Consider the following 26,577-nt stretch of genomic DNA (forward strand, 5'->3'; position numbering starts at 1 on the left):
CGTGATGCAGTGCAAGGCTGTGCAGATTGTAGACGCGCTTTAGATATTAGCCCATACCAGGTGCTCGCTGCTTGGCTTAAAATAGAGAACGCTTCACGACAAAGGTTAACTGCGTTGTTTGAAAGTGCAGAAGAAGCTATATTAGCATACGCAGCCTTTAGGTTACAAAAACTACTGACTGTTGTAGAAGTAGCACAAAAGACACAAGTGTTGGGTACCAGATATCAGAAGCAGTGTAGACATCATGACAAGGATGGAGGAGTTTATTGGTAAGACAATACCTATAGTAACAGGAATCTTAGTTTGGTGCCAAATGACCTACGGAATCAACTCCATCAGCCCGAGAGACAACATATGGGTAACCATTGCTAACAAAACAAACCAGTCATCAATCTGCCTAGCCCTGGGTGGTATTGGAAACCCATTCCGTACCTGTCTCATAGGAGTGCCAACATGGAAAGTGGCAGCCTTTAGAGGGCTAGTAAACACCACCAACCTAACATATAGCAACTTCAATACCACAACGATCTACAGAGCGACCCCTCAACAGTATGACGGAGCAGTACAATGCCGGCTTATTCATGCACTTAATGCTTCCCTCCAGTCTGATCCAGAAGAACTAGACCTGCTTGGTAGTATGCATGCAAACACTACCGCTGGGAAAATAGGAGGATGGTTTTCATTTTTGCCATTAGACCCAAACAACTTGAATAAAAACAGGAAACTATGGGCAACCTTAGATTCTAATCTTGACAGCGCATCGGTATTTCACTTTCTATACTCGAGCTGCAATGGCAGCAACATTACTGAACCTCGAAGGTTGCTCGAAGGAATTTTCTTAATTTGTGGAGACAGGGCATGGAATGGCATTCCAAAACAACCAGAAGGAGGTCCTTGTTATTTAGGCCAACTAGCCTTATTCCATCCCAATATATCCCTATTAAGAAAATGGAGTAAAAATCACACCAGGGGAAAAAGAAGCCTACATGATCTAGACTGTAGCAGTGTAGGCAATCCCACATTTTGGAGTGAATTTGGACGAGTAGCTGCCTCCACACTTTTCCCAGGGTTAGCAGCAGCAAAAGCGCTTACCTTAGCAAAACAACTAGGTTGCTGGGCTCGCGATGAAATAAACTTAACATCCAGCATTCTAGATGAATTAACGAAAGATGTAGAAAGTGTAAATCATGCAGTATTGCAAAACAGAGCAGCGATTGACTATTTGCTTTTAGCCCATGGGCATGGTTGCGAAGAGATCGAAGGAATGTGTTGTATGAATTTAACAGGTCCAGGAGAGTCAGTGCATAAAAAACTTAAACAACTAAAGGACAAACTACGTGCCTTGAAAGAGGTAGATGGCATCGATGGATGGTTGACTTCCTGGGGAATAGGTGGTTGGCTGAGAGATCTCATCAAAACGTGCTTGGGGCCTCTTTTGTTGTTAGGCTTTCTCTTGCTTTTTGGACCATGCTTAATGCAATGTGTGACCCAACGCTTGTCAGCAATAGCGCACGCCGTTTTTGAAAAAAGAGGGGGAGATGTTGGAGCTAAAGTGTTAACAGTAAGAAATGTATATCAGCGAATATAAAAAGAGCACTGTCCTTGAGATAAGAAGGTAGGTTGAAACTATGAAAAACAAGATGCTGAGCAAAACATACTAACCGCAAAAATGTTGAAATATTGTAACAAACGTAGAAATCTCTATCCAATCACAGTGTATATCATACTCGTGCTTGTCGCGTGAACAGTAGTGCTAGACCAATTAACTTGCTAAGTACAGCGCATGAAGGCATGTACAGAACCGAGCTATGCTATAAAAAGAGCAGTGTCACAGAATAAAGTGGAAGCCTTTTTACTCATCACATTGATGCGTCTTGCTTCCCCGTCTTCGGCCGCGGCAGGAGAGGCTTGGCAAATTGATTATATCACACTTCCACAAACTCGCAGTGGCAAGCGTTACGTGCTTACAATGGTGGAAGCGACCACTGGATGGCTGGAAACCTATGCTGTGCCCCATGCCACCGCCCGGAACACGATCTTGGGCCTTGAAAAGCAAGTCTTGTGGTGACATGGCACCCCAGAAAGAATTGAGTCGGACAACAGGACTCATTTCCGTAACAATCTTATAGACACCTTGGCCAAAGAGCATGGCATCGAGTGGGTATATCACATCCCCTATCATGCACCAGCTTCTGGGAAGATTGAACGATATAATGGATTGCTAAAAACCACACTGAAAGCAATGGGTGGTGGAACCTTTAAACATTGGGATACGCATTTAGCAAAAGCCACCTGGTTAGTCAACACTAGAGGATCTGCAAATCGAGCTGGTCCTGCACAATCAGAACTTCTACGTACTGTAGAAGGAGATAAAGTCCCTGTAGTGCACATGAGGAATATACTCGGGAAGACAGTTTGGGTTATTCCTGCCTCGGGTAAAGGTAAACCCATTCGTGGGATTGCTTTTGCTCAGGGACCTGGGTGCACTTGGTGGGTGATGCAAAAGGACGGGGAAGTCCAATGTGTACCTCAAGGGGATTTGATGTTGGGTGAAAATAGATGATAAAATGAATTGAATTGTGTGATATTAATTGCTGAATAACCCTGTCCCTGCATACCATCATGGCTATGGTTGTCACATTGTACTAATGTCACTATATTAAGAATCATCCAGGTTAATGAAGAATGAACTTCGTCAGAATCAGAACCGATTCCGAATACCCAGCAACTTCTTTGAGATCAACATCTTCAACCTGCAGACAGCAGCTGGATACACCAACTACGAGCTCCAGGCGCCACACGCAACAAAGACTACATGTCATCTGTTCTACCGACTGAGCGAATTCCACGTCATCTTTCCTGCCCTGAGAGACTACTACAACAGATGAAGACACATTTAGGAGGGATGACCCATGGCTAAGGGAATAGTATATATGTAAGGTTTGAGCATGACGTGCATGGTATGGAATAAGGGGTGGATACTGTCCTAGTTTTAGCTGGGACAGAGTTGGTTTTTTTTTTTAACAGCTAGAAAAGCTCCATGTTTTGGTTTTACTCAGAGGCTCACTCTGAGAAGAACGCTGATAACAAGCTGCCAAGGACTTTTCAGTGTGCCAGAGTGCAGAAGCACGGCGGGATAAGGGGGGAGCATAGATGGGACAAGGGGGACACGATTCCCCTTGTGATTTGTGTGGAACTTAAGACTGAGGGCCAAACTGGCCAATTAGTATTCCATATCATGCAGCGTCATGCCCAGTATAAAAGCGAGGGTCAGACGGGAAGAAGGGCTTTTGCGCTTTGGCTTTTGCCGCTTTTGCTCTTTTGCGCTTGCTGTGTTTTTCGCTCTATTGCTTTTCTTTTTTTTTTCCTTTCCTCTCTCTCTCCCAGTACTCCCACTCTCGGAGTACTATCTCTCCCTCTCTGCCCCTCTCTATTTTGGGGCCTCGCGTTCGTCCGGGATTTGCAGTTTTCGGGACGAGACGGGCTTCGCATACGAGGGGGTGGTGAGCACCTACATTGTATTAAATCATCTGTATTAAATTGTTCTTATCTCAACCCACGGGTTTCACGTTTATCCTTTAATTCTCTCCCTCATTCCTGGGGGTGGGGGAGGGGGAGTGACCGGCTGTGTGTGGGGGGGACGGTTTAACCTAACCCACGACAGACTTGCGCTGTGCAGCTGGAGCTCTTGCCAGTGAAGACTGAGGCAAACAGTCTTTCAAATCTGGCAGGTAACAAGGTTGCTAGATTGAAAGTAGATGTTTTTAGTGTTACATCATCTTGTTCAACTAACACAGTGTGATACTGAACCGTTCTACTTGGGGATAGTCAATGATGTCCTTTTTGTTCCAGGACTGCCAGTAATAATACTGTGGAAGCAACTGCTCGAAGGCACGCAGGCCATGCCTTGCTTGCTTCATCCAATTGTTTTGAGAAATATGCTACAGGTCTTTTTCAATCCCCCAATATCTGGGTCAAAATTTCCAAAGCCATTTGTAATCTTTCATGTACATATAATGTCAAATTTGGCAGTCTTAAGGCAGGAGCTTTCTTTAAAGTCTTTTGAAGTCATCAGAGCCTTTCCGGCACTCTGGTGTCCTCTCCAGGGCTTCTCCTGGCCCTTTTATGGCCTCATACAAAGATGGTGCTCCTCTGCATCATCCTGCCATTCCCCAAAATCTCCTTAATTCTCTCTTTGACTCGGGGGGGTGGGGGGGGTGGGGCAGAAGTACCACATATTGCCTCCTTTCATTCAGTTCCCAGCTTTTCTCCTTGGGAAACAGTCTTTTGTATTACCTGTGCCTTTCTCTTAGACACCCAGTACCCTGCCAGTTCCAGAAAATTAGTAAACTGGTAGTTGCTTCTTGACACTGTCGTTCTGTATCTGTTCCCAGAAGTATATAATCCACATATTGTAAAAGAGTAATAGCAGAATTCTTACCTTGCCAGTGTTCTAGTTCTTTAGCCAATACATTACCAAACAAGGTAGGACTATTCTGGAATCCTTGCAATAGCACTGTCCAACAAGGCTGCATTTTCTGCCCAATGGATGGGCTTTACCCATTCAAAAGCAAACAACTGTTGACTTTCTGTCTCCACAGGTATGCAAAAGAAAGTGTCCTTTAGCTCTTAACACAATAAAATAGATGTTACTTTCAGAAAGCACAGACAATAATGTGTATGGATTTGGTTGCACAGAGTGTACATCAAGTACAATTTGATTAATTGCTCTTAAATCCTGCACTGTGGAAGGATACCTGAGAATCAACAGACACGTGAACAATCCAGCCTTTCCTGGGAGCACGTGCCTGGATGCAGAAAGGGAATTTGACACCATGATGATGTTGCTTCTGGGATGCAACCAATCATACTAAGGGGTGGGCTATTGTTTGTATTGTAACCAATCATAGATTGCCAAGTCACATTTAGAAAGCTATAAAGCACCCTGAGTGTATGCAAATAAAGGCTCACTTGTTTGATCACATTGATCGTGTCAGGTGTCCTCACTCATCTCCCGCAAATGGCGCCCAGAGTAGGGACCCTCAGAATCCTCATGGTAAAGTTGCGAGACTTGGCGAGGAAGAGGGTGGAATGCCGACCGAATGATCCGCTGCCCCGGCGGAATGAGCAGTGACCTGCCCAGTCACTAAGTAGAAAAAGGTGCACCTGTTTAGTTGCCGGATCGACGCTGGAATCTTGCCTAGAAGAGGTGAGCGGTCGGGGAGACAGATGGGGTTGGATAAGCAACAAGAGGCTGTCCTAAATCTGCTCCAGCATATGCTCTCTGTGAGAGGACTTAAATATGAATCCTCGGCTCTTAAAAGGCTGTTAATGTGGGCATGGAACAAAAAATTAATCCCCTCAGTAGGAGTTGTTTTTGAACTCTCTACGTGGGAAGCCACAGGCATGTTACCGAAAATCCAGAATAAGAGGGGGGGGCTATGAATATGTTTGTATAAATACAAGAAAAACTGCCACAGCAGGTGTGCGTCTTGGTGGAGTGGAGACTCCCGGCGCACCCAGCGCTGTTTGCTTGCTTTTATTTGCTTAATAAATCGTAAACTTTGATTGGAGTTCTGTTTGGGACTCACTCATTTATCACACTATGAAACTCCTATAGCCCTGTACCAGGACCAAAGGGATTGTTACCGAAAATCCGGAATAAGAAACTTATCAACACCAATGGGATGTAGATAAGCAGACACTTCTTTATTGTGGCGCCGGGTGCACGGGGGATATCTCCTCCTAGCGTGCGCGCCTTGCACCGAAATCAAACTTCTTATATAGAGCTGACATATGCAAATCCATTAGGAAATCATACATAAACATACAAATTCCCAAAAATCATTAGCATATTCTCCTCCCATTTCTGATTCTGTGCCATCAAAGTTAGAATCATCGAGAAATGAGTCTGGGGTGCAATATAGGTAGGTGGTCTGTGAGTCGGTGGTCGCGATCTCCCCCTGCCGGAATTACCTTTTGCTTAAGTTCACGGTTTCTGGCAGGTACCCATAGACCATTACGAAATCGTTACGGTTGGCTTTCTTCATCTTCATTAATCTAGACCTTGATAGCTACATGCATTCTTCTAGTTCTATGTAGGTATCATAAATCAGTTTACAAATCAACTTGTGCTTTGTACTACATGTTCTTACTGGATGATTCTGACCTATCCCTTTGGTCCTGGTACAGGGCTATAGGAGTCTCATAGCAGCAGTTTCATAGCAGCATGTGTTTACTATACGAGCATACTTTTCATTAAAAGATTTCTTATAATTCTATATTATTAAAATCAACTACTAACTAGTTTATAATTAAAGAAACTATTGATTAAACTTTAATTACCAAAAATTCTAAGTATCAGTAACATTTCCCCCCTTTGAAAGTGTTGAAATTGCTATTTCAATACTTTCACCACTTTTATTGTTTGATACTCACTTATCATCATGTTCAAAGCTGAGATTCGTTTCAGCATACCTTGGCGATAAACCGTGGTCTGGTGGAATAGTAGGTAACTCTCTCATGATTCTGCGATTAATCGCAAGTCTATTAGCAAACTGTTTCTTTAAACAATTGTATATTAGCATGATCATGAGGAAGACAATTAGCAACAGAAACAGATTTTTAATCAAAGATTGGATCCAAGAGCTTAGATTCCAGCCTAGTCCTTTGAAAATTTTCCCTATCCAATCTTCTGACATGTCCTCTCGGATTGATTCTGTTTCTTTCTCAACTTTTTCTAGCAAAGCCAAATCATGCTCCACATCCTGTGTAACGTTTGGGATGTGTATACAACAGTGGTCTAATTTATCTTTGAGATATCCACATACTCCATGTTCTTTTACTCAAAGCGTGTCTAAAGCCATTCTATTTTGAAGTACCATTCGAGATGTTGCCTGCAATTGAATGTTTAATTCTTTGAATCCTTTCTTTGTAACATTTGCTAACTTTTCTACTTGACTTGTTAAATGATACAGCCATTCTCTGTTTCTATATGAGGCTATAGGATTTAAAAGAGACTCAAGAGCCCAGCTGATTTTCAGTCCTGTCGATGGTTCGTTCCAAATATCATCTGTCTCAGACCTTTTAGTTAGTTTTAAATTTAGACTTTCTAGGGGTCCTTTAAATGGTGATTTTTTCCAAATTGGACACAATGTTGGCATGCCTAAGGTAATTTGTTTAACTTTACCATCTAATGGTAAGTGTGTTGTCCAGGTTCCATCATTTAGTGCCCAGACCAGGTGTCCAGGACTCTGGATTGTACTTTTCTTACAGCTTATAAATGTTCCCCTTTTAATTTGATAATCTGCAGTCACTTGAAGATCGTTTTTGAGTCCTCGACAGAAACACCCATATCTCACTGCAGCTGCTAAAGGGGGAATTTCTTGTATTGTTTTACTTACTGTACTACAATTGTAAACTTTGTCACATTTCCACCAAGATACTGAACTTTCCTCTTCTAGTGACATAGTTCCTCTATCTGTTACTGTTGGCCAAAATCCAGAAACTGACCCCACCCACGCAAAACACCAAGGGGTTTTTGCCATGTATTGAAATTGGGAGAATATAGTCATGGACCAAATTGATTCCCAAGTAAGTTGTTCTTTTTGTGAAGTTTGAACGCTTTCTTTGCATTTCCATTCCATTACCATACGGCTCACATTTTTCTTTATTGGTTCATCATAAGAACACCATCCATAACCATATCCTGAATCTAGTCCTGTCCAACCTCCACTGATGTCTACGAAGTTTGAATTCAGTAATTTTGTACATTCATCCTTACTTCCTAGGGACTTCCATTGTTTTCTGATATATTTCACTTGTTCATACCATTGTGTCACTGGCTGTTGTTCACAATGAGTGGTCTCATTTTTATGTTCCTGAGTTGTCAAATTCATAGTTAAGATTCCCCATGGAATGGATTCACCTACTGCTCTTGGTATCGGTAAACAAGCAGTAATTTGTGTAACATTCTGCAAATTGACAAATCCTTTGATTAATCCTAATATCAAATTTTCCTCAGAGGTTTGTTTGGGAATTTTAATCACTCGTTCTGTTTCTAATTGTCTTTTGTTCCTACTCACCAAATCAGTCCATGGTTTTACCAGTACTATCTTCCAGCATAAGATCCAAAGAACGATTACAAACAGATATGAGAAATTAGACATGTTTCAGAGTCAGTTTCAAAGTCTCTGGGTCATGATTCACAATTTTCCAGGGTGCTGGTGCTTTCTTCACTCGAGTGTAATGTATCCAGGCTGTAGATTCTGCAATCTTGACTGCTGTGAAGGTTGTCAACAGTATCTGGAAAGGTCCTTTCCAGCGCTCTTGCAGAGGTTCAGAAGTCCACGTCTTTACGTAGACATAATCTCCTGGTTGGAAATCATGCACTGGAGTGTCTAAAGATAAAGGTCGATTCCAAATCACAGCACTCCGAATTGCAGCTAAGGTTTTCCCTAGAGAAAGCAAATAGTTATATACATCTTGTTTTCCTTTTACATGCATATTTGGATTTGGTTCCGGAGACTCATAAGGTTTTCCATACAACAATTCATAAGGACTGATAGAGGTTCCACTCTTTGGCTGTACTCTGACTCGAAGTAATGCCAAAGGTAATGCTTGAGGCCATTTTAAATTTGTTTCTTGACAAATTTTACTTATTTGTCTCTTTAGAGTCTGATTCATTTGTTCTACTTTTCCACTGGATTGTGGCCTCCAAGATGCATGTAAATCCCAGGCAATGCCTAATACTTTGCTAATGCTTTGGACTACTTCAGCAACAAAGTGTGGACCTCTGTCAGATGAAATTCCAATTGGAACTCCAAATCTTGGAATTATTTCTTGTAGTAACCATTTTACTACTTCTTTCGCTTGTGTGGTGCGACAGGGAAGGGCTTCAGGCCATCCTGTAAAAGTATCAACCCCCACCAGGATGTACCGGTACCCATTCTGTCTAGGTAATTCTGAGAAATCTACTTGCCAATAATCTCCAGGTTCTGTACCAGATTTTAACTTACCCATTTGGACTCTTTTCTTGATTACTGGATTATTTTTCAAACATATTTCACATTTTGCAGTTATCATTTTAGTTAATCCTAGCATTTTAACCGATACTACTTGTTTCTGTAAGGAAGTTACTAAAGCTTCTACTCCCCAGTGACATTCCTGATGCTTCGTTTGAATTATTTCTCTCATCAGAATGGGTGGGACCACTACTTGTCCACTAGGGGTTACCCACCATCCAGCTAAGTTTTTCTTAGCATTTAATAACTGGCTTAATTTATCATCTTCCTCCGAATATTTTGGCTTTTCCCTAGGGAGGGTTTGGAGGGAATTAATGCCATTTGGAACGCTTGGTTCTTTGCTACTTTATTTGCTGTCCTATCAGCTAAATTATTTCCAACAATTTCTTTTGTGTTTCCAATTTGGTGTGCTTTACAGTGCATGATTGCTACTTGTTCTGGTTTCTGTACTGCTTGCAGCAATTGTAAAATTTCATTTTGGTGCTTAATGTTTGATCCTTGAGAGGACAATAATCCTCTTTCTTTCCACAGAACCCCATGGACATGCGCTACTCCAAAGGCATACTTGGAATCAGTCCAAATATTCACTTTCTTCTTTTCACTTAATTCTAGGGCTCGAATTAAGGCAATAAGTTCTGCCTTTTGGGCAGATGTGGTGCTTGCCAATGCTCTGGCTTCTATAACTGTGGTGTCTGTTGTTACCGCATATCCAGCGTATCGGACCCCTTGCTCCATAAAGCTGCTGCCATCTGTATACAATTCCCAGTCTGGTTGCTCCAGTGGTACATCTTTCAAATCTTCACAACTGGAATAAACATACTCGATAGTAGCTAAGCAATCATGTTCCAGTTGTCCTTCTTCCTGTGTGGAGCTTAAAAACACTGCAGGATTTACCAGGTTAGTTGTTTTTAGAATCACATCATCCTGTTCGGTTAGTACCACTTGGTATTTTATCATCCGGCTTGGGGATAACCAATGACCCCCCTCTTGTTCTAAAACAGTTATTACCATGTGTGGGACATAGACCGTTATTGTCCTTCCCAAAGTCAATTTGCGAGCTTCTTGTATCAGCAGCACTGTTGCTGCCACTGCTCGCAGGCAACTTGGCCATCCTTTACTCACTGTGTCCAGTTGTTTGGAGAAGTATCCGACAGGTCGCTTCCAGCTGCCCATCTTCTGGGTCAACACTCCCAATGCTAGGTGTTGCCTCTCATGGACAAACAACTGAAAGTTCTTAGTTAAGTCTGGAAGTCCTAAAGCAGGTGCTGACATCAAAGCACGTTTTAATTCAATAAAAGCTTTTCGTTGATCTGGTCCCCACACAAAAGGAGAAATCTTCTGGGCTTCATACAAAGGTTTAGCAATCAGCCCGTAATTCATAATCCAAAGACGACACCACCCGGCCATTCCCAAAAATGCTCTGAGTTCATGAATATTTTCTGGTTCAGGTATATTGCAAATAGCTTCTTTTCGACCTTTTCCCAACTGTCGCTGCCCTTTAGAAATTTCAAAGCCCAGATATATTACAGTCTGGCAAGCTATTTGGGCCTTTTTCTTAGATACTTCGTACCCATTTAGTCCCAGAAAGTTCAAAAGGTCTATTGTTACCTGGATACAGGTCGACTTTTCCTCTGTAGCAATCAGTATATCATCCACATATTGTAGCAGTAGATGTCCAGGTCTTGGTTTCTCTTGTTTCTATATCTCGAGTTCTCTCGCCAACTGATTCCCGAAGATCGTTGGACTGTTTTTGAATCCTTGGGGTAGCCTTGTCCACGTTAACTGCATCTTTCGTCCAGTCTGTGGATTTTCCCACTCAAAAGCAAACAGTTTTCTACTTTCCTTTTCCAAGGGTATACAAAAGAAAGCATCTTTTAAATCAAGCACTGTAAACCACTGATAGGTCTCTTTTAACGAGGTCAGTAGTGTATACGGGTTTGCTACTACTGGGTAAATATCTTTGACTATTTGATTCACTGCTCTTAAATCCTGTACCAGCCGGTATTCTCCGGATGGTTTTCTGACTGGCAAGATAGGAGTGTTGTATTCGGATTCACATTCTTCTAAAATCTTATACTTTAAGAATTTGTCAATTAATTTCTTCAATTCCTGTCTGATTTCTGGTTTAATTGGATATTGTTTCAATTTGACTGTTTTTGCTCCTTCTTTTAATTCTACTTTAACAGGCTCTGCCAGTTTTGATTTGCCAGGGATATCCGTTTCCCATACTGTGGGAATCACGGCCAAATCTACATCCGAAGGAATTTCTTGTCCCTCGGTTGTTTCTTGGATCATTAGAATTTCACTTGTTTTTGATTCTGGTATTTTTAAGAGAATCTCTCCTTCTTCAAAACTGATCTGAGCATTTAATTTAGACAATAAATCTCTTCCCAATAAGGGTACCGGACATTCAGGTACATACAAAAATTCATGAGTGATTACCTTTTTCCCAAATTTTAAGTCCAGGGGTTTTAGGAATGGTCTGCTTTCCTCTTTCCCAGTGGCCCCTATAATATTTGCCGGTTTTGTTCCAATTTTTCCCTTACAGGTGTTTAATACCGAAAACGTTGCTCCAGTATCCACTAAAAATTTAACTTCTTTTTCTCCCAGCTTAATTACAACCAGAGGCTCAGCTGGGTTCCCCTCCGGTCCCCTTCAATCATCTAGCATCATGATTTTAGCTATTTCTTGCTGAGCACTTCCCTTCCTAGGGCAGTCTCTTTTCCAATGTCCCTCTTCCTTGCACAAAGCACACTGATTCATTCCTAGGGGAGTGTTAAAATTCCTGCCACCACCGTTCACAAATACTCCTCTTCCACTGAATCTTGAACCTCTTCCTCTACCTCGTCCTCTATTCACTGTTCCTGTCATGACTGCTAGCAGCCTGTTTTCCCGAGATTTTCTTTCCTCCTGTTCTCTATTGTTATACACCTTCCAGGCTACTTCCATCATCTTATTCAAACTCCTAGAGTCTTCTCCCTCTAATTTCTGAAGTTTCTTCCTTATGTCTGGTGCTGATTGTCCCATAAAAATCAAAGCCAATTGTATTTGTGCTGCCTCAGTTTCCACCTTTAAATCAGTATATTTTCTGGCAGCTTCCTTCAGTCTTTCTAAAAACACTGAGGGAGATTCATTTTTGTCCTGCCTTACTTCATATAATTTAGACCAATTCAAAGACTTAGGCATGGCATGTTTAATTCCATACAAAATCCATTTTTGATACCGTCTCAATCTCTGTCTGTGCTCCACATTATTTGGATCCCACTGCGGATTCCCAGATGGAAAATTCTGTTCTAAAGTTCCAGTCATATTTTCATTCAGAACTGCTGCTTCAGCCTGTGCTCTACCTGCTTTCAACACCATTTGCTTTTCTGTATCATCCAATAAATTATCTAAGACCACCTGCATATCACTCCAGTCCGGGTCCTGTGTTCTAATTATAGTATCCACCACTCTTCCTACTCTTTCAGGATCCTCTCTATAAAGTCCGGCTGCCTGTTTCCAAGCCATCAAATCGGTAACTGAAAAAGGCACTTTTCATAGATTCATAGATTTAGATTCATAGATTTCTAGGTTGGAAAAGACCTTAGAGATCATCGAGTCCAACCATCCCTAATCCCCATTAAACCATATCCTCAAGTAGATCATCCACCCTATTCTTAAACACATCCAGGGATGGGGACTCAACCACCTCCCTGGGCAGCCTATTCCAGTGGCTGACAACCCTTTCAGAGAAGAAATACTTCCTAACATCCAACCTGAATCTCCCCTGACTAAGCTTATGCCCATTTCCTCTTGTTCTATCACCCATCACTAATGTAAAGAGCCCTTCCCCTACCTCCCCACCATCTTTTCTCAAGTATTTATAGGCCGTAATCAGGTCTCCCCTCAGCCTCCTCTTCTCCAGGCTAAACAGCCCCAACTCCCTCAGCCTCTCTTCATAAGTTTTATTTTCCAGCCCCTTGACCAGTTTAGTCGCCCTTCTTTGGACTCGCTCCAGGAGCTCAATATCTCTCTTAAAGCGAGGGGCCCAAAACTGGACACAATATTCCAGGTGCGGCCTCACCAGTGCCGAGTACAGGGGCAGGATCACTTCCCTGCTCCTGCTGGTCACACTATTCTTGATACACGTCAGTATCCCATTGGCCTTTTTGGCCACCTGGGCACACTGCTGGCTCATATCAAGCCGGTAGTCAACCAACACCCCCAGGTCCTTCTCCGCCAGGCAGCTCTCCAGCCACTCTTCCCCGAGCCTATAGCGATGCTTGGGGTTTTTATACCCCAAGTGAAGGACTCTGCACTTGGCCTTATTAAAGCTCATGCCATTGGCCTCAGCCCAACGATCCAGTCTGTTCAAATCCCTCTGAAGGGCCTCCCTACCCTCGAGCAGATCGACACAGCCTCCCAGCTTGGTGTCGTCCGCAAATTTACTGAGGGTACATTCAATCCCCTCATCCAGGTCATTGATAAAGATGTTAAACAGAACTGGACCCAGCACTGAGCCCTGGGGAACCCCATTGGTGACCGGCCTCCAGCCGGATTTAGCCCCATTTACCACCACTCTTTGGGCCCGGCCGTCCAGCCAGTTTTTAACCCAAAGGAGGGTGTGCCTATCCAGGCCAGCAGTTATCAGTTTCTCAACCAGAACACTATGAGAAACTGTATCAAAGGCTTTACTGAGGTCAAGGAAAACTACATCCACAGCCCTTCCCTCGTCAACCAGGGGGGTCACCCTGTCATAGAAGGTGATCAGGTTTGATTGGCAAGACCTGCCTTTCATAAACCCATGTTGACTGGGCCTGATCACCCGGTTAACCTGTATGTGCTCATTAATAGCACTCAAGATAACCTGTTCCATGACTTTGCCCGTCACCGAGGTCAGACTGACAGGCCCGTAGTTCCCCGGATCCTCCTTCCGCCCTTTTTTGTAAATGAGGGTAACATCCGCCAGCCTCCAGTCCAGCGGAACTTCCCCAGTGAGCCAAGACTGTCCAAAGATAATGGACAGGGGTTTGGCAATGACATCCGCCAGCTCTCTCAGGACTCTCGGGTGGATACCATCAGGCCCCATAGACTTGTGGGCATCCAGCCGGAGGAGCAGTTCCTTGACCCGTTCCTCTGGGATCACAGGAGCTTCGATTTGCTCTCCCTCCCTGCTCTCAGACACCGAAGGCCAGCTCACCTGGGAACTACTAACCTTATTATTAAAGACTGAGGCAAAGAAGGCATTAAGGACCTCAGCCTTGTCCTCATCCCTAGTGACTAACGCACCCCCTGAGTCCAGTAGGGGCTGGAGGTGATCTTTAGCCCTCCTTTTGTTATTAATATATTTATAGAAAGACTTTTTGTTGTCCCTTACAGAGCTGGCTAGTCTAAGTTCCAATTGGGCTTTTGCCCCCCTGATTATCTCCCTACATGTCCTAACTTCCTCCCTGTATTGATTCCTGGATGCCTGCCCATTCTTCCAAGACTTATAGACATCCCTTTTTCTTTTGAGATGTTCCCAAATCTCCTTTGTCATCCAAGCTGGTTTTCTACCCCGGCGGCTCGACTTCCGGCACACAGGGACAGCTCGCTCCTGTGCCTCCAGAATTTCCTTTTTGAATAGTAACCAACCCTCCTGCGCCCCCTTACCCTTGAGAGCTATCTCCCATTGGACTTTGTTAACCAGACTTCTAAACAGCCCAAAGTCAGCTCTCCCAAAGTCCAGCTTGGCCGTTTTAGTGTTCCCCCTTCTAACTTCCCCTAGAATTGAGAATTCTATTATCTCGTGGTCACTATGCCCCAGGCATCCTCCAACCTTCACATCTCCCACAAGACCTTCTCTGTTCACAAACAGCAGGTCTAGGGGAGCACCTTCTCTAGTCGGTTCACTGACCAGTTGTGATAGGAAGTTGTCCTCCACACTCTGCAGAAACCGCCTAGACTGTTTCCTGACTGCCGTGTTATACTTCCAACAGACATCAGGTAGGTTAAAGTCACCCATAAGGACAAGGGCTAGTGAGCGCGAGACTTCCCCCAGTTGTTTAAAGAATAGCTCATCAGTTTCACTGTCCTGACAGGGTGGCCTGTAGCAGATTCCCACTACAATATCCGCCTTCATAGGCCCCCCTTTGATTTTCACCCACAGACATTCTACTAGGTCATCCCCAACATTTAACTCTAAACAGTTTAGACCTTCCCTTACATACAGGGCAACCCCACCACCCCTTCTACCTCTCCTATCCCTCCTGAAGAGTTTGTAGCCATCCATGGTAGCACTCCAGTTATACGAGTCTTACATACACCGGCCCATTGCTGCCAACTCCCTGCCGCAGGGGAGCTATTGTGTGTGTCTGCTGTCGGGTTCTCCGAGAAACAGGAGTATGAATTACAATCTCAGAGGGACCCTCCTCGGGATCCTCAGTACCACTGCTTTCTGGTTCTTGCATCTGTTCCTGATATTCTCGACCCCGATTTCTTTCTCTCCTAGGAGGAGATATATCTAATTCTGGTCCCTCATCAACTTCAGAAGTAATCCTCTTTTTCAAACAATCCTTCCCAATTTCACACACTGAACAACACTTTTTCTCCTTTTTATTTCCTGTAGCAACAGCCATTATCAAACCATTTCCATCCGCTAGTTTACACTCTTTCTGCCGATCTTTTCTTTGTCTCAAATAGAAAAACAAATCTACATAAGGTATTTCATCCCATTTCTCTTCCCTTCTACAAAACAGCATTAATTGAGAAATAGTATTATAATTCAAAGTACCATTCACAGGCCATACTTCTTGATCTTCTAACGCATACAACGGCCACCACTGATTACAATATTCAATCATTTTTTTCTTTCGCAAATCATCTCCTATATCTCCCCAATGTGCTAATAAGCATCCTAACGGAGAAGTTTTCGGAATTTTGTCATTTGCAGCCAAATTACTCATACTTTTACTTTTAAACAAATGAGTTAACTTAGATGCCATGATATAACTGTTAATACAATATATAATCACTCAAATCTGTCACACTGTTTTTCTTCGACTGCACCCCTTACGGGATAGCAGAGCCACAAATCCAAACCCCGCACTCACTTCGTGCTTAACTGCACGTCTCTCTCTCACGGTCACACTCACACAGTTCTGTAATTTATTACCTTGAGCGCAAGTATGTAACACAATAAACACAAACTCGGCACCTTAGTACTCGGTCAAGATAAACGGTTCCACAGTATAGCACACAAGAAAACTTCTAACTTATGTTAGAGGCACAACTTATAGAACACTATAGCTAGCATATAGGTTCCAAGTCTCCGCTATGTCCAACCCTGCAATAGCTTTCACTTATGGCTCACAGGCAGATGCCCAGGCTTCCACTCCACGAGGATCCTCTGCCCAACCCTGCGCAGCTTTCGCCACGACTGACAGGCAGGCTACAGCGAGGGGACTCGAGCCCACTCGCAGTGGGACTTGAACCCACTTTCCAGAGGCGGGACTCGAACCCAGTCACAATGGTAGGACTCAAATCCACTCGTTTAAAACAAAAGAAAGAAGTGTCTTACCCAAAATCCAGGGGACGTCACAAAGAACCTTATGGATCGGGGATCGATGGGTGTCCCCGAGAAATCCTCGGTGCCGGCTGGAACCGATCAGGTCCCCGACTCCTCCGGTCTCCTTCAGCGAGGTCCCATCTGGGTCGCCAAAACTGTTACCGAAAATCCGGAATAAGAAACTTATCAACACCAATGGGATGTAGATAAGCAGACACTTCTTTATTGTGGCGCCGGGTGCACGGGGGATATCTCCTCCTAGCGTGCGCGCCTTGCACTGAAATCAAACTTCTTATATAGAGCTGACATATGCAAATCCATTAGGAAATCATACATATTCTCCTCCCATTTCTGATTCTGTGCCATCAAAGTTAGAATCATCGAGAAATGAGTCTGGGGTGCAATATAGGTAGGTGGTCCTGACCGATCCCTTTGGTCCTGGTACAGGGCTATAGGAGTCTCATAGCAGCAGTTTCATAGCAGCATGCGTTTACTATACGAGCATACTTTTCATTAAAAGATTTCGTATAATTCTATATTATTAAAATCAACTACTAACTAGTTTATAATTAAAAACTATTGATTAAACTTTAATTACCAAAAATTCTAAGTATCAGTAACAGGATCGGTCAGAATCATCCAGTAAGAACATGTAGTACAAAGCACAAGTTGATTTGTAAACTGATTTACGATACCTACATAGAACTAGAAGAATGCATGTAGCTATCAAGGTCTAGATTAATGAAGATGAAGAAAGCCAACCGTAACGGTTTCATAATGGTCTGTGGGTACCTGCCAGAAACCGTGAACTTAAGCAAAAGGTAATTCCGGCAGGGGGAGATCGCGACCACCGACTCACAGACCACCTACCTATATTGCACCCCAGACTCATTTCTCGATGATTCTAACTTTGATGGCACAGAATCAGAAATGGGAGGAGAATATGCTAATGATTTTTGGGAATTTGTATGTTTATGTATGATTTCCTAATGGATTTGCATATGTCAGCTCTATATAAGAAGTTTGATTTCGGTGCAAGGCGCGCACGCTAGGAGGAGATATCCCCCGTGCACCCGGCGCCACAATAAAGAAGTGTCTGCTTATCTACATCCCATTGGTGTTGATAAGTTTCTTATTCCGGATTTTCGGTAACAATCCCTTTGGTCCTGGTACAGGGCTATAGGAGTTTCATAGTGTGATAAATGAGTGAGTCCCAAACAGAACTCCAATCAAAGTTTACGATTTATTAAGCAAATAAAAGCAAGCAAACAGCGCTGGGTGCGCCGGGAGTCTCCACTCCACCAAGACGCACACCTGCCATGGCAGTTTTTCTTGTATTTATACAAACATATTCATAGCCCCCCCAAAAAGGTCAGTTTTTTCCCATGAGATCATTTCTATAGTCCCCGCCTTAGGATCCGCCTCAGGCTCCTCCTTGACACGCCTCCTGATGGTCGTGGGCCTGGGTCTTCAGGATGAAGGCCGGAGGTCTTCCTCACGTGGGCAGGGGTCTTCAGGATGAAGGCCGTAGGTCTTCCTCACTGTGCACTTTTCACCTCTTCTCTAAAATTCCCGATTTGGCTGCGTTTGCAGAGCCAAACCGGTTCCAGCCTGGTCTGTCCTTGAGTGGACATCTGGTTGTCTCTTACCTATTACTGCCTGAAGACAAATGTTAGTTCTTGTTAGTCCTTATCTTGCCCGCATGGGCTAGTTTTTTGTCTCCCTTCCTCCCTACAGATGTGTGGGTCCTGAGTTACGACTTTGCTGGCATCTGTCTTATCTCTCTCACCAACCTCCTCCCTGGGCAGCCAGCAGGGACTGGGACTTCACACTTTAATTAAGGCAAGCAATAATTCATACAGCAGTTAATGTAGCAGTTAGTATTGAATGTTTAAACAATAACTTGTTAGTATTTCTATATTCCCTCTGTCAGCCTCCCCCCTTTTTATTAGATCAAGTAAATTCTTTTACTTGCATAAGTTTTCTGATTGATATAACACTTTGTGCACTGAAAATATACACACCAAACCCATATGTACAGCAGTGTCAGTAGCAATATTAAAGCAGCTGCAGCTATTAACAGTATTGTCACAGGATATTTTAAATGACTGAAAAATCCTAGAGCTGAAGGTGACCACCTGAAGAGAGCTTCCCAGCATCTATGCTCTCCATCCTTTTCTACTTTTCGCCATTTCCTTTTATCTCGTTTTGCATCACGATGAACTGTCACCAGAGCTCTTTGTTCTGCAGTGCCAGAGCATCCTGTGTATCACTCTGGCGGTCAGCAGCATCATGAGGAGTTTCGCAAGTTTATGTTTTTGCATTTCACAGAGAATCATTTATCTTGAATGGGCACACTCCGTTCCTTACCACCATATTGACACGAATCAAATGAACATATTTCACAATAGCAGCAGTTTCATAGCAGCATGTGTATACTATACGAGCATACTTTTCATTAAAAGATTTCTTATAATTCTATATTATTAAAATCAACTACTAACTAGTTTACAATTAAAGAAACTATTGATTAAACTTTAATTACCAAAAATTCTAAGTATCAGTAACAGGCAGAGAGCTATGGGATGATATCAGCTCGGGGGGAGCGAGCTCGAAGGAGGCGAATAAATATGCTACCCTGTGGAAGTTAATTAAAGAAACGTTGCATACCATGGAAGTTGAACGAACTGTCGCTGCTGCTGCTTTTGCTGCCTTCACCCCCTCTCCTATTGATTCTTTACCAACAACTATGAACACTTCCTCTATCTTTTCTACGCGAATTTCTGTGCCTATCAAAGTAGAAACTGCGAATTCAGGGACCACGTGCTTAGAACTGCGCCGAAATGGCGGCAGCCAAAATGGCGACAGCATGCGCCAAGATGGCGGCAGCACGTGGGCAGAAAAGAGGGACTCGGAAGAACTACAAAGGGGCGTGGGAAGAGGCGGACGGTCATGCCGGCCTAAGTCCCGCCTCTACCCTGACCTCCCACCGCCCCGCCGAGAGCTCCACCCAGTGGAGGAACCTTTGTCCGCACCGATGTCTTTGGGAGAACAACAGAAAAAGGAACTATCTGAAGAAGTCTTGCAGCAAGTTATGGACAAATTATCGGAATTAAAAACGACAGATGCCGACGAGAAGAAAAATCTCCATAATACACCTAATCCTTTTGCTACATCGTTATCACCGCCAGTGCCGACTGCTCCACCACCCTTTGCGCCACCGGACGAACAAGAGAGAAGCAAAGATGGGAGTTATTAGTGAAGCCTTAATCGAAGGAAGTTTTCTACCGTCTGCCTTTCCCATTATCACAGACCATGGGGGAAATAGAAAATGGGAACCTTTTGACTCAAAAATTTTAGAAAAGGCACGTTCTGCGGTATCGCAATATGGGCTTCAATTCAGTTATACTCAACAACTGTTGCAATTTATTTCCACAGCAGATGTGCTGATACCACATGATTCTCAACAAGTTGTTAATATTCTTTTGTCCCCTTCTCAGCAGCTTTTGTTTTCCAGGGCCTGGCAACAACTATGCGACCGTGAAGCTGCACGACCTCAGCAGCAGGGAGATCCTCTATATGGTGTTCAAGCACAAATACTGATGGGTCAAGGTCCTTTTTCAAATACAGCATTACAGCAAGAGTTTCTGGGAAAAGTATTGCAGTTGTCACAACAATTAGCTTATCAAGCAATGATTTCAATTAGAGAACCGGGAAAAGTATATTCCTTTGCAAATATTAAACAAGGCCCCCAGGAAAGTTCTCCTTCCTTTATTGATCGTTTACATCAGGCTGTTCGAAGTCATCCTGATTCGGACAAGACAATGAAGGAACAAGTCTTTAAAGTGTTTGCCTTTGAGAATGCCAATGATAAAGCAAAAAGGGTCTTGAGCACATTACCTAGAGATGCCCAAGTGGCAGATATGTTAGAAGTTATGGAACGCACCACCGGTCCTGCATCTTTAGTTGCTGCTGTGGTATATAGTGCTGTTCGTCCTCTATTAGAGCAAAAAGGGGGAGGAGCTAAGCAAAAGAAATGCTTTAATTGTGGGAACTCAGGGTTGGCTGCCCAGTGATCGATTAATGAAAATGTTGTATGTCCTAAACTTTTTACAGCTGACAGGAAACAGCGATGAGCCGCCTATGATAGTATACAGTAAAGGAATGGGGTCGTTCTGGAAAGAAAAAATGCAAGGCCTAGTACTCTATAAAGATTTAAAAACAGGGAAGTGGGAAGGACCAGTAGAATTAAAAGTAACAGGCAGAGGATATATGCGTTTACTTACAGGAAACGGACCACTGTGGGTTCTGGCAAAGTGGGTTAAACCATATATACCCAAAGCAAACTAGAATGTGGCTTCTTCCCACAGATACATACTGGTTACTGACAAGAAATGGTTCAAAAGACTCATAATAGAAGATTTCATGTTAATATGTAAACTGTTTTTATGTTTCTTGTTGTTTGGTGTATTGCAGGTGTGGGGGTTGCTTGTATGCAATTCGAAAAATCCGCTGTTGGCCAGCAGAGCACATACCTGGCAGCCTTGTTGCATGCACTGGCCACGTGTGCAGCAACACCCAGTCAGTATCTGTTTCAGAGACTCTGTTGAGGGTGTAAAAGAGATGGCTCAGAGCGGAGTGGAAGGAGGCTACAGATAAACAGGGGACGCCCTGAAGGTGCTGTGCCTGCCTCCCTTCTCCACGATGACCCTGCTGATTGACATCCTCCTGCTCAGTGGAATGAATCTTGGGCATAGTAATAGACGAAGCACACATTGGGCTTCAATATTTGCACCAGGATGAAAAGCCTTCTATTAGTTTTAGTAGCTATCGCAATGATTCTCTTAATAATTTCTTGTCTGTTATGCTTGCTTACGAAAATGATTGAACAGGTTGTAAAAGAAGTCTGGATTGTTCAAAAACAAGAAGGGGGATGTGTGGAAGGATACCTGAGAATCAACAGACATGTGAACAATCCAGCCTTTCCTGGGAGCACGTGCCTGGATGCAGAAAGGGAATTTGACACCATGATGACATTGCTTCTGGGATGCAACCAATCATACTAAGGGGTGGGCTATTGTTTGTATTGTAACCAATCATAGATTGCCAAGTCACATTTAGAAAGCTATAAAGCACCCTGAGTGTATGCAAATAAAGGTTCACTTGTTTGATCACATTGATCATGTCAGGTGTCCTCACTTATCTCCCACACTGCACCAACCGGTACTCCTGAGATCAGGGCTTCTTTGCTGGCAGTATTGGAGTACTATATTCAGACTGACATTCTCACAGAAGTTCGTATTTAATTTCATAGAGTCTTTCTTACCGATCTGGCATCAGATTTCAGTTCCGCTTTCACAGGCCCTGCAGCCTTTGCCTTCCTGGGTACCTTCATAGCCCAGACTGTAGGAATAACAGCATTCAGAATTTCTTTGGGTACCTCAAGATTCTCAACTTTTTCCTGTAACAGACACAGCTGGGCATTCCAAGCATTATTTTGTGGGACATGAAGTTGAATCAAATGATTAAAGTTATTTGTTTAGTCAAGCTCAACCCAAGAGAGGTATTGGACTTTCAGGCATATATAAAAACTTATTCCCAATTTTGCATTCCATTGGTCATAAAAAAAAATTTTACCTCAGGCTTTCCCGTGACCCCAACTGGCATAGAGAATTTACTTAAAGGTCCCTTACAATTAGTCACTACTGAGTAGGTTTCCCCAGTATCAATTAAGAAGTTAATAATTTCATTCCTCAGCTGTATTGGAACCAGGAGATCTGCTGGAGAGGCTTTTAAATTCACCCTGGTCCCCCTCATTGAGTCATAATTTCCTATCATCAGTAAATCTGCCTCAGGTGTTTAACCCCCCTTTTCACATGATCTTATTTCCTGTGTCTTCCCATCTCTGTCAGGGAGCAACCATCAACTTCAAATCATATTTTCAATTTTTCATTTCCCCTTTCCTTTTCTAATGCCAATACTATAGGGTCCTGTGGAACACCTCCACAATCCCTCTGCTGCTCTGTAAGATTTCTTAATGTAAAGAACAAACCCACATATGGGACCTCATCTCACTTCCCTTCTTGCCTACAAAACAGCATTAATTGAAAAAGAATATTATATTTCAGAGTGCCATTCTTAGGCCACTTTTCCTGGCTCTTCAAAATATACAGTGGCCACCAATGATTACAATATTCTATTAATTTTTTGTTAGAGTGTTGCGAACTGCCTGTATCTTCTCACAGTGAACCGCAACCAAACGGTCATTTCGATCACTATGTATCTCACCATCAGAAGGCTGTTCTAATCTCAATGTTATCTCAATCAGAAATCTAGCCAACGGAGAGCTCCAAGTCACAGCTCTCTAAGGGCTCTTACCTCTCCAGCACCCAGGAAGGAAATGCCCCCTCCCAGGAGGCAGTGCCCCACCTTTAACCCTCCATGGGTCACGTGGTTTCCGGCTGACCAACGTGACTCACCACACCTGTTTTAACAAGCACCACAGGTGTCTTCTATTTAACCCATACAGCAGCCAAAAGACTCCTCCAACAATTCCCCCTTTCTTTTTTGAAAAAACCTAATCCCCTTAGGGGTTTCTAATGTTCCAATTCCATGTACAGCCGCCATGTCGAATACCTTTGAAACCAGGATCACGGGGGAGTCTTATTTCTGATTATACCATGTTGGCGGAGGATATATCCATTGCTCTGGTGATGATGGATACATCCACCCCAGCCATTCTGGCTGTTTTTCCTGTTGATCTATTACTGGATTGGCCTGCAGCTGCCGCAACATTCCCTCAGAGGTTTTTTTCCGGATTGTGGTCGGCCTGCAGCTGCCGCAACGTTCTCACAAAGGTTTTTTCTGGACTGTAGGACATGCGTCTCTTCATTTTGTCTTTCCTATTTCTCCGATTTGACCGGCCGTTAGTGTAAACCTTTGATCTGCAGTTTTTAGCAAGATGACCTATTTTCCCACAAGTATAACATCTGTTTAGCTAGGGCAGTGGCCAGTGTGGTCATCTCATGTTCTATGGACCTGACTTTGGCACATGCAATAACCATTTCTTCTAAGGAGGGGTCCCCCGGCAATGTCTCAATAATTCTTTGGCAATCAAGGTTGGCATTATCCTTTGCCAACTGCTTTATTAACAGGGCCCGTAGTCTGCTGTCAAATATTTGTTTTTCTATTGCCCCTTGCAACCTTTCTACAAACTGCAGAAAAGGTTCCTTGACCCCTTGTTTAATTGTCGAATATCTCGCCTTAGGCTCCGCCATTTCTGTCGTACGCATCAACACCTGCATCCCTATTTGCTTAACTTGTTCGAGGATCTGGGGATGCCATTGCGCCTGGATCACCGGGTTACTAAATACCTGACCTGTTCCCATCAGGACATCTGTGCCGACAGCATAGCACAGGTCACCTTGGGGCAATTGCATATTCTGCAGTGCCCGATGATCAGCCAACTGCCTCCAAACGTTCATGAAAATGGAGCGTTGTACTGGCTGGAACATGACCTGAGCCAGATGTTCAAAGTCATATGGCACCAGTACCTCTAGGTTCAATAATCATAGTAGTTGTGTTACTGCTGGGGGATTTGGTCCATATTGCGCTACCGCCTTCTGCATATTCTGTATGACTTTCCATGACCACCCCACATGTTGATTGGGCTGATTAGAGCCCGGGAGGGCTAGCTCCACGGGGAATGCACTCGGTTTTTCCCCTATTTCTATTACAGAAGAATCTTTATTATTGATTGGTGCCCCCAGAGCTTCAGCCAAATTCCAGTCCCTGACCTCTATTGCTTTCATTCTAACCTCGTTCCAGAAAAGTACTGGGTCAAGGTTGAACTATCACTGTAGACACTCCCAGGGGGTCTGGTTCCACTAAACGGGCGGATTTCGGCGACTTTTTCCTCAGCTTGGATACCAGCAGCAACTTCCCAGCAGAACTGTCACTTATTTTAGAGGTCTCTTTCACCATCTCACTTACTGCGGGGGGGGGGGGGTTATGGCCTGCTGCAGCATTTCCATCGCCACTGCTAGCTGCTGGGACATCCCTTGTAAGAGTGTCATAACTTGCTGTAGTATTATTGGCTGCGCCATCTGTATCTGGGCCGGATAACCAGATACTGCGGGATATGAAGTTGCCAGGGGTGGGGCCAATTGCTCAAGTGGCAGAGCCGTAGGCATAATAAAGGAGGAAGGGGGGGCTGCTGGGACAAAGGGTGGGGGACGCTTCAGCACCTCCTGCAGGGTGGGGTAGAGTCCCTGCAACTTTCTTAATTTCCATGAACAGTGAAGATACATCAGATTCACTGTCCATGCTCTCTGGGGTCAATCCTCCCTCAGACAGTTCATCATCTCCTTCAAAACCTTTGCCCACGGATACATAATCTGTTAATTCGTCTTCCTCTTCTACTGCCATCTCCTTTTGAATTATATTATCTAGGGCCCCCCATGTACGCAGCAGGTCAGTTTCAGTCAAGTCCTTATTCTCAAATACTGCTTCACAAAGTAACTTATCCCCCAGCTTTTTCCATAGCTCAAGGATAAAGGAGGTATTGAAATTCACTAGGTCTTCACGCTCCACCGCCCAGTTAAGTAAACCATATAGATCCTCATTGCTTATATCAATCCCCGCAGCCATTATCATAGAATGGTTAGGGCTGGAAGGGACCTTCAAAGGTCATCTAGTCTAACCCCCCTGCAAGGAACAGGGATATCTCCAACTAGATCAGGTTGCTCAGGGCCTCATCCAACTGGGCCTTGAACGTCTCCAGGGATGGAGCATCCACCACCTCTCTGGGCAACCTGTTCCAGTGTTCTACAACTCTCATGGTAAAAAATTTTTTCCTAATAGCCAACCTGAATCTACCTCCCTCTGTTTTAAAACCATTACCCCTTGTCCTATCACAACTGGCCCTCCTGAACAGCCTCTCCCCATCTTTCTTGTAGGCCCCCTTGAGGTACTGGAAGAGATTATTTATTATCACAGATTTAAGGAATACAAAGGTCTGGTTTTCTTTTACAAAGTTCTGTCCCATTTTCCATTCCCAGCGGCTCACCTTGTTCCAGATGTCTAAGTCGATCCACAGCTTCTGCTGCTCTCAAGCTTCGCTGGGTTCTGTCTCTACCGCACTTCACCCTGCGGTCCAGGCAGTTCATGTCCCGACGTATCACGTCGGGGTCACCAGATGTCGTGAACTGCCTGTATCTTCTCACAGTGAACCGCAACCAAACGGTCATTTCGATCACTATGTATCTCACCATCAGAAGGCTGTTCTAATATCAATGTTATCTCAATCAGAAATCTATCCAACGGAGAGCTCCAAGTCACAGCTCTCTAAGGGCTCTTACCTCTCCAGCACCCAGGAGGGAAATGCCCCCTCCCAGGAGGCAGTGCCCCACCTTTAACCCTCCATGGGTCACGTGGTTTCCGGCTGACCAACGTGACTCACCACACCTGTTTTAACAAGCACCACAGGTGTCTTCTATTTAACCCGTACAGCAGCCAGAAGACTCCTCCGACAAGAGAGTCTCCCCTGAGATCTTTCCAATGCTTTAGAATACATACTAAGGGAGATTTCTTTAAAATCCCCCCTTCCCTCAAATGCTTATTTTCCATTACAAGATAAAAGCAGTAACGTAGAAATAACAAATACAACAAATGTAACAAACACAGTCGACTCAAAGAACACAAATTGGTTGATGCAGGAGTAAACATGAAACAGAGTATAATACAAGGACATGAAACAGAGTAGTGGATCCCCTCTGAGATTTTTCCAGTGCCTTAGGATGCAACATAAGAGAGAATTTTTCAAAATTCCACTCTCTGATGAGGATCCCAAACTCATTTTCACAATTTACAAAACCAAAATATGTTTCCAGTAACAGAGTCTCAAGTGTCAGATTCCAGGTCAATACCAGTCAATTCCACTGTACCATAAATTTTCCAAACTCAGGGGACTTAAACCCCCTCCTGTGGATTTACGTGCCTTTTATGCCGATCAGGCCACGCACTAGC

The sequence above is a fragment of the Tauraco erythrolophus genome, chromosome W (genome assembly GCF_009769465.1).
Source record: "Tauraco erythrolophus isolate bTauEry1 chromosome W, bTauEry1.pri, whole genome shotgun sequence".
Lineage (NCBI taxonomy): Eukaryota > Metazoa > Chordata > Aves > Musophagiformes > Musophagidae > Tauraco > Tauraco erythrolophus.